The sequence below is a fragment of the Podarcis bocagei genome (genome assembly GCF_964188305.1).
Source record: "Podarcis bocagei genome assembly, chromosome: 1".
NCBI lineage: Eukaryota > Metazoa > Chordata > Lepidosauria > Squamata > Lacertidae > Podarcis > Podarcis bocagei.
This window is the reverse complement of record NC_138125.1, coordinates 128,083,099-128,092,132: the sequence shown is the minus strand read 5'-3', so window position 1 is coordinate 128,092,132 and position 9,034 is coordinate 128,083,099. Positions and strand designations below refer to the sequence as shown.

At 45.7% G+C, this 9,034-nt stretch overlaps 1 protein-coding gene across 4 annotated transcripts in view; it reads left to right on the top strand.

Annotated features, from left to right (window-relative positions):
* Positions 1–3,090: 3,090 nt before the first annotated feature.
* HECW2 (HECT, C2 and WW domain containing E3 ubiquitin protein ligase 2) overlaps positions 3,091–9,034 on the top strand; it is a 206,983-nt gene continuing 201,039 nt past the window's right edge. The window contains exon 1 of one of the 4 annotated variants that reach the window (XM_081193304.1): positions 3,091–4,103. The gene's annotated coding sequence lies outside the window, so the exon portion shown is untranslated. Of the gene's footprint in view, positions 4,104–4,287; positions 4,309–9,034 lie in introns of those variants that run through there. The other 3 variants (XM_081193305.1, XM_081193300.1, XM_081193301.1) reach the window with 3 other exon arrangements.

The window sequence follows — 9,034 nt, the reverse complement described above, 5'->3', positions numbered from 1 at the left end:
AGGCATTCGTCTTGCGGGGCACCACTGTACTGTCTTATTTATTTTATAGCACAGTACATTGATTATTGCTTTCATTTTATGGATCAATGGTTTTGTTAGAGAGTAAAATTCATGTTAAATTGCTGTTTTAGGGGTTGTTCTTAAAAGTCTGGAACGGATTAACCCATTTTGCATTACTTTCTGTGGGAAAGTGTGCCTTGGTTTTGGAACGCTTTGGTTTTGGAACAGACTTCCGGAACGGATTAAGTTTGAGAACCGAGGTACCACTGTATAAATTATTTCCCAATACTCTTTTAGCCTTTTACGGGTCTACCACCTATGAAAGACCTCATTGCATCTCCAGCACTTCTGCAGCACATTCTTCATTGAAGGAGAACTACTTGAAAATGATTTACAGATGGTATTTACCTTAGAGCATAGCTGTCAACCGTCCCTTATTTGGTGGGAAACTCCCTTATCCCAGCCCCGTTTCCCGCTGCTGTCCCCGATTGATGATGTCCCTTACATTTCCCGGTTTCATGCTCGCCCGGCTCAGGAGGGAAGCAGCGGCTCGGGGTCCTCCGCCTCAAGAGAGCGAGAGAGAGTGCACGTGCAGAAGCTGCTGCGTCTCCGTCTCTCCCTTTTCCACCTCCATCGTTCTGCCCGGACACTGAGGTCCAGCGCTGAGGGCCTTCTGGCAGTTCCCTCGCTGAGAGAAGCCATGTTACAGGGAACCAAGCAGAGGGCCTCCTCGGTAGTGACAACCGCCCTGTGGAACGCCTTCCCACCAGATGTCAAAGAGAAAAATAACTACCAAACTTTTAGCAGACATCTAAGGGCAGCCCTGTTTAGGGAAGCTTTTAATGTTTAATAGGTTATTGTATTTTAGTGTTTTGTTGGAAGCCGCCCAGAGTGGCTGGGGAAACCCAGCCAGATGAGCGGGGTATAAATAATAAATTATTATTAATTCTTCTTCTTCCCCCTCAGTGGTGCGTCGTGAGGAGACGGGTGGCGGCAGGTGGGCAGGCAGCCCTTCTCTTGCGAGACTTCCACCGCGCTGCCAGGGGAAGCCAAAGGTGGCAGCAGCTGAGGAGGCGGCCTGAGGGAGGAGGAAGAGGAGGGGATGGGGAGGGATGCAGAAGGGCGGTGCTTCAGTGGACGCGGCGGCCCTGCAACCGCCTCATGCCGGGCTCACGGGCGGCGTGGGTGAGAGTCTCCCTCCCTCTCTCGGGCGGGGAAGGGCCGATGGAACTCCTCGCGCCAGGACAACGGCAGCCCCGGCGAGCTGCTTAGCATACCCTCCAACTAGTGCAGCATCTTAATGTAGTGACTTCCTCCTCTGCATCCCTTTCATAACTCTATTTTTATAAATCATTTGTCCATCCATAGTTCAAATTTTTACTACAAGTTTTCTGTCAATCCTACCAATGCATTGGCTCCCAGTACGTTTCCGAGCACAATTCAAAGTGTTGGTGCTGACCTTTAAAGCCCTAAATGACCTCGGTCCTGTATACCTGAAGGAGCATCTCCACCCCCATCGTTCAGCCCGGACACTGAGATCCAGCGCCGAGGGCCTTCTGGCGGTTCCCTCATTGCGAGAAGAGAGGCTACAGGGAACCAGGCAGAGGGCCTTCTCGGTAGTGGCGTCCGCCCTGTGGAACGCCCTCCCATCAGATGTCAAAGAGAGAAACAACTACCTGACATTCAGAAGACATCTTAAGGCAGCCCAGTTCAGGGAAGTTTTTAATATTTAACGCTGTACTGGTTTTAATACTTGATTGGGAGCCGCCCAGAGTGGCTGGGGAAACTCAGCCAGATGGGCGGGGTATAAATAATAAATTATTGTTATATTATTATTATAATGTATGTAACTCTTTACAATAGCTTTTCAAATAAATTATAAGCTTTCCCCATTCTTTATTAAAGAGGTCCTCTTCCTGGTTTCTAATTCTGCCTGCAAGCTTTGCCATCTGGACATTGTTCATCAGTTTTGTCTGCCACTCTTCTTTGGTCAGTTGTAGACCCTTAGGATTATCTAGTCCACCCCTCTGCAAAACACAGTCGCAGCCAAAGCAGCATGGCTCCATGAGTGCCGGATTTATGCATAAGTCAAGCAAAACCCCTTATTTTGGCTGCTGACCCCTTATTTTCGAGGTTGCTGGTCCCTTATTTTCAAATCTGTTAGTTGACAGCTATGCCTCGGAGTAGGCTTGCTAAGATGTATAAGAGATGTACAGGACACCCCTATTTCCATCGAAGAAATGTTAAAACAGTTTAAAGATCAAGGTGTCTCCCCTGCCAGGTAAGTATGGCACCAGAATCGTGGAAAGAAGCTTATATTACACTCATACGTGCCCAAGGATTAAGGCTTTCTGGGAAATGATATATAATGAAATGAAAAAGGTATTTAAATATACCTTCCTTAAGAAACCAGAGGCCTTTCTCCTGGGCATTGTCGGCCAGTCGGTGCAAAAGAAAGACAAAACATTTTTTATGTATGCTACAACAGCGGCAAGAATACTCATCGCAAAGTATTGGAAGACACAGGATCTACCCACCTTGGAAGAATGGCAGATGAAGGTGATAGACTATATGGGACTAGCAGAAATGACTGGCAGAATCCGAGACCAGGGAAAAGAGACGGCGGAAGAAGATTGGAAGAAATTTAAGAATTATCTTAAGAAATACTGTAAAATTTATGAATTTTAGAATAATGTGGTTTTTAAAATCAAATGGGAGTACAGCTGTAAAGATTAAGTGAAAGGAAAGTAAGGATGATAATTAGATAAAATTAAGGGTGAGGACTTGCTGAACTAAATTTTTGAAATGGGAATGCAGAAAGGGGAGGTAGGAGGTCGGTGAAATAAGTTTTAAGAAAATAAGGTATTGAAACTATACTTGTTCTTTTTTATGTTATTTTTGTTTGTGTTTGTGTGTATTGATATATTTGTTATAATTTGTAAAATCTTAATAAATATTTACATCTCTCTCTCTCTCTCACCCACACATAGGGAGGTCTCCCCTTATGGGAGGGAGCGAGTCTCCTGGTGGCAGCTGGCGGCGCCCGGACGCCTCGCCGCGCTCCCGGGCAGCTGCTCTAGGGGGCGGCGTCCGCCCTGGCTTCCGACGGGGAAGGCGGCTTCGAGGAGGAGAGTCAGAAAGACCCCAAGAGAGCGAGGGAAGGAGCGCAGCTGGATTACCCACAATTCTCCCTCCGCAGCCCCTGCAAAGAGGTGGAGGTTAGGGTTAGCTCCCCACCCACAGGCAGCAGCAGGGAGGGAAGCAAAAAGGCAGAGGCGACGAGGAAGCAATGTAGCGGCGGCGGCGGCGGCTTTCGCGCTTGGAGAGCGTCTTTTTGCGCAAGCTGCTGCGGTTCCCCTTAAAGCTCCGTCTCGCCTTTCTCTCTCTCACCTCAGCGCCCCTCCCGTTGCCTCCGCACCGCCCTGGGCAGCAAAAACGCCGCGCGCGCCTCCCCTCAGTCACCCCGTCTCTCTCCATTCCTCCTCGGCGCCGCCGCCGGAGAACATGGCACCGAGTCGCGCTTTGGCGCTCCCGCCTTCGCCGCCCGCAGCCTTTCGCTGAGGCGAAAGCCGCTGCTGCTGCGGTTGCTTCCTTGGGCCTGCCTCTCCCTTGAGCACAGGCGGGTCTCTCCCCTTCCTTCCGTCCCTCCCTCCCTCCTTTCTCTCCCGCCTTTTCCAGGACGGAGCAGCCTCGTCAACAAGGAAGATGCCCGCGCCCAGGCGCCAGAGAAGGCGCAGGCTGAGGGGACGTTGAGGCGGCTGCCGGGAGCGCGCGCGAGAGAGAAGAGGCAGGGGGAAAAATAATAATTAGGAAGCAGCAGCAACAGCGCCTCAGGTTGAAGGGAAGACGAAAGGGTGGAAGCTGTTCTTCAAGGACTGGGGCAGCCTCTCCCTCCCTCCATTCCTCAGCATCCTTCGCCAGAGAGAGAGCGAGAGAGAGAGGTGTCGCTCGCTGCATGGAGGAGAGCAAGGCGGGCGCCGAGTCCTCGCCTAGCGGAGCGCAGCAGCGGCGGCTGGCAACCTCTCTGCCCTCATCCCCCCCCGGGCCTTGTTTCTCCTTCCACCTCTCGCGCAGGTGCCCGGCTGCAGACGGCGTTGCTGGAGGTGAGTTGAATGGGAAGGATGCCTGGCGTGGGTGCGGGTTTATTTGCTGCTGCTGCTGCTCCTCCTCCCACGGCAGGTAGGAGGATGGAGGGAGAGATGCTGCTTTTGTTTGCGTGGGCTGCTGGCTTGCTTGCTGGGCGCCACCAGTCGCGCGCTCGCCCTTCCCACAGCATCTCGGCCACAGGGGAAGATACAGGATGCAAACGTGAGTCAGTTTTGCTGGTGGTAGTGCTGGAGGAGGAGGAATACGCACACGCACCCATGGCATTGTTATGTCATTTCCTCGAGGCAGCCAGAGTCTTGGCGGCATCCTTTGCACCCATGGAAAGGGATGGAGGAAACCACGAGCCAACTCCCAGGGGCCTGTGGTCCCTTCTCTCCCCCTCCCCCATAAAATATTGGAGGGGGTGGGGCCCCCCCTAAAGTTGACAGGCATTGTCATTCGAATGGTGTGCATGTGCCACACCTTGTTGTGATGTGGGGTGGGGCTTACCTGCCCTCCCCCCCCCAATATTTTAATCAAGTTAGCACCCCTGGCACAAAGTCACCTGGCCTTGCCTGTGTGCGGTTTCCCGCAGCATGCAGGATAATGGCAGATGTGTCAGGTTCCTCTGTACCGTTATGCCCATCGTTTTCCTCCAGAACTCATGCTCTGTGCTTAATGCACATACGCACATGCGTGCGTGCGCACACACAGGGCGATTACACAAGGATTTCCTTATGAGAGGCCGGTCCAGGGTCGGCTGCCCTGGGATTTAGAATTACGGTGTGGGGGGAAAAATGGCAGCAAACTCCTGAAACCTCTGTGTAGTTCAATCAGCCTCTGAATCTGTGGAAGCATTTGGCTTTTGATGTTTCCAGTGGCGAGGAGTCAAATTCAGAAGGAATTTGCAGGGAAAAGGAGAAAGGTGGCTCAGGAGTGCGTTCTGTCAACTGGTTTCGTTGAAAGCATTTGAGTGTGTTGTATTGGACATAAGCCAGTCATAGGCAGCCTTTCAGTTTATATATTACGTATAGTTCAGTTGCCTTTCTTGAATGTTTTGCTTCTGACACCAGGTTGATGTCTTGATTAAATTCTTGGGTGCGAGGCTACAAATGACTAGATTTTTGAAAAGGCCTTGCTCTGTACAGGGGCTTACTTGCCTTTTTGCTTAAATATAGCTGCCATAGAAAAATATGAACCAGCTGGCAATGTTTAGGATTTGGCTTATTTTGATTTTGAGCTTTGTTCTTATCTATTTTTTCTGGAGAATTAGCTTGCTGGAGATCTTACTTCCTTTTGAACCAACCTTACAGAAAAACCAGGAAATATTTAAAGAAAGGAAAGGAAGTATTTTCCATGGGAAGGTTAATGGTGTCACTAACACTTCATTTCGGAGGGGGTGGCTGTTACATAACTGGGTGCTGTTGATAGCCTCTGTGTGACAATTTAAATGGTTTGCTTCTTTATTGAAAATAGACTTCTTTGATTCGCCACCCCCCCTTTAGTCAATATGTTAAGAAGTTTTGTAAAAAAAATGTTTCTATAAAACACCCAATACATAATTTTCTTCCCTAGGCGGTATGGGTTTTAATTTAAAAGCTCTGTACACATTTGACCATATTTCTGGTGGTTCCTTTTGTTTAGCTTGCCTTTTTTCGTTGACAGGCTACTTGGAGCATTGACAACGGCACTAATTTTCAGTGGATCTTTTCCATTCTGAACAGCTTCACAAGGAAAGAAAGCAGAAAAGAACAAATAATAATTGAAATGACAAATGTATAAAAATCTTCTAACAGTACATAAATGAAATGAATCTTAATTCCCTAATGCCAAGTGGGATCAAGTGCTTTATATAAAAAACCCATTTTAAAAAATGTGCTTTTGCTTTTAGGAGAGAAAATGTACTCCTTAAACTTGAGAAGTAAAATGTTAATGTGATTGAAACTGATGAAGGTTTGCTTGCTGGACTTTCAGATGATCAGCTGCTTCCCCCACTGCTTTTAACAAATTGCTCCTTTTCTAGTTGTAAAGACACAGCAACTTGCCGTACATATTTTCAGGCTTACATTCTAGTAAACAACTGACCTAAATAGTGAAGCAGAACCTATATTTTGGTTGCCTTTGATGAAAGAATTTAGTTTTTCAAACATGTTGACTCTCTCTGAATGGGCACGTTGTAATTGACTTCTGCCTTTTCGTTTAAATCAGATCATTGTTGGAAACTCATATACTGTATTAGCTAATTGCCCCCCAAACGGCACCTTAGTTTACGGTTGTCGCAGCAAAATGTCTAAGCAATCCATTTTTTTACAATGAAATTTATTATTAGTATTATTACTCATTTCATTCCTATGCCACTTTATATTTTAAAGGAAATATAATCTCAGAGAGGTTTGCAACACATTAAAACATCAGATAAAACAATCTGGAATAAAACAAATTCAAGCTTCAAGGAAAACATTTCAGATCCTTCTCTGAGGGAAATTTTGCTTTCCCCATATTTATCTACTTAATTTATATAGCTGCCCTGCAGCAGAAGTACTCTAGGAAGCCAGTGTGGTGTTAGTGATTAGTGTCTGACTAGGACCTGGGAGATCAGAGTTCAAATCCCCACTCAGTCATGAAGCTCGCTAGGTGACATTGGGCCAGTCACAGCCTCCTAACCTACTCCACAGGGTTGTCGTAGGATAAGGGGGGTTGACGTGGGCGGGCTGTGGGTTAAACCACAGAGCCTAGGGCTTGCCGATCAGATGGGGTGAGCTCCGGTTGCTTGGTCCCTGCTCCTGCCAACCTAGCAGTTCGAAAGCACGTCAAAGTGCAAGTAGATAAGTAGGTACCGCTCCAGCAGGAAGGTAAACGGCGTTTCCGTGCACTGCTCTGGTTCGCCAGAAGTCATGCTGGCCACATGACCCGGAAGCTGGCCCTCGGCCAGTAAAGCGAGATGAGCGTCGCAACCCCAGAGTCAATCACAACTGGACCTAATGGACAGGGGTCCCTTTACCTTTACCTAAGGGGGGGGGTTGAACCATGTGCTCATTGGAGAGAAAAGTGGGATATGAATGCAGTAAATAAGCTCTTCTGCTTACCTGCTTAAGAAAGCTGGAGGGGCCAGCCAGATGGAGATGTCGGTTGCCAACCTGGCAACCAGATATCATCCACGTGGTTGTAATTAGACATACGGCTGGTGCCTGGGGAATTTCTACCCCGATTCAGATACCCCTTTTTTGCAATTTGTTCCAAACTGTTTTAGATATTCCCTGCTTGCATTATTCAGTGGAAAAGGCTCTTCCTTGATATTGTGATTTATATTTTGCAGGAGGTCTCTTACAGTTAACTACAAATATGGAAATTATTTTTGTTTTTTTCGGGAAGAGCCATAATACTATATGGAACGCTAAGCTTGGTGATAAATTGGGACAAAACATGGATTTTAGGGGGGGGAAATGTTGTTTTGTCTCATACTCTGAAACAGTTTTGTCTGCTTCTACCACTGCTCAATCTGTAAGTTGAATGAAAAATGTTTCGAGAGGACTGGTAGGAAAATGCTGATAATTAAAAGAAAAAGTTCTCTTTTTTTAAAAAAATAATATTTATTAGAAGTTTAAAAATTACAGAAAAAAGAAAAAAAGAAAACAATAAAAATTTAACAGGACATACATTACAATTCATAAAAGAAAAACATAGAAAAACAATACAACAATACAGCAAAAAGAAACAAAAACACTAAAACACACATCCAATATTCCATATCTTTGCCTTTCATTTACTTTTTTCATCGACCTCCTCACACCTCCCTTTTTTGTATTCTAGTTCAATTAATTGTTTCAGCAAATTCTTTCCATCTTTCTCAACTTTTGTTCTATAATTTATCTTAACGGTCTAACCTTAATTTTTTTCATTTTGGCCCATTATCAATCAGCTTTTACTTAATTCTTTATTACATTTCTGCTAAAGCCATATAGCTTCATTCCAGCATCCTTCTAACATTCATTAATTTTGCAATGTTTTTGTAAATATACTTTTTTCCAATCTTCTTCCACCGACTCTTCTCCCTGGTCTCGGATTCTGCCAGTCATTTCCGCCAGTTCCATGTAGTCCATCAGCTTCATCTGCCATTCTTCCCTGGTGGGTAGATCTTGTGTCTTCCAGTACTTTGCGATAAGTATTCTTGTTGCTGTTGTGGCGTACATAAAAAAAATCCTATCTTTCCTTGGCACCAATTGGCCGACCATGCCCAGGAGAAAGGCCTCTGGTTTCTTCAAAAGAAAAAGTTCTCAGGCATTCACTTTTTTTGTATTATAAAAAAGCAACGACGTTAATTGCAAAGGCAAATATGTGTTGCATTAAAACAATATTTCTACAACAGGACCACAGCCCTTACAACCCATGTAAATCAGAAGTCATTACTATGAGCTACATAGGGAATGAATGGCAGTAATTAATTAAAAAAGGTAGTTAAGTCAGCAAAAATGCTTTCACCCCTATGATAACATGTAAATCCACAATAATCTCTGCTCCAATTAGTATGGTTGCAGGCAGCTGTAACAGGCAAGAATGCTCACTCTTGCAATGTAATATAAATCTTTCCACAGTCAGCTTAGGTAGTTTTAATAGAGATCAGCACCTCCACTCTTGTGATGCAAACTGTTCAGGTAATAGCTAATGGGCTTGCTGACCTGTTTCATTGCCATAGTCTTCCATGTGAACTTTGCACACTTCAGCAAACCTCTTTAAAAAAAGAGCAGTGCACATGGCAAAACTGCATCCTAGCACTGTGGCTAATGAAGAGTGCGAGCAATGCTTCTCTCCGTATGTTTATATTACATTGCTCTCAGTTTAATAACCTTTCACTATGTTATCACCAACCATAGTAAAAAAGAAAAAAAAGTGCCTTGTGGCACCTTAAAGACAAACAAAGTTTTGTAGACTAGAGTCCATTTCATTCAGA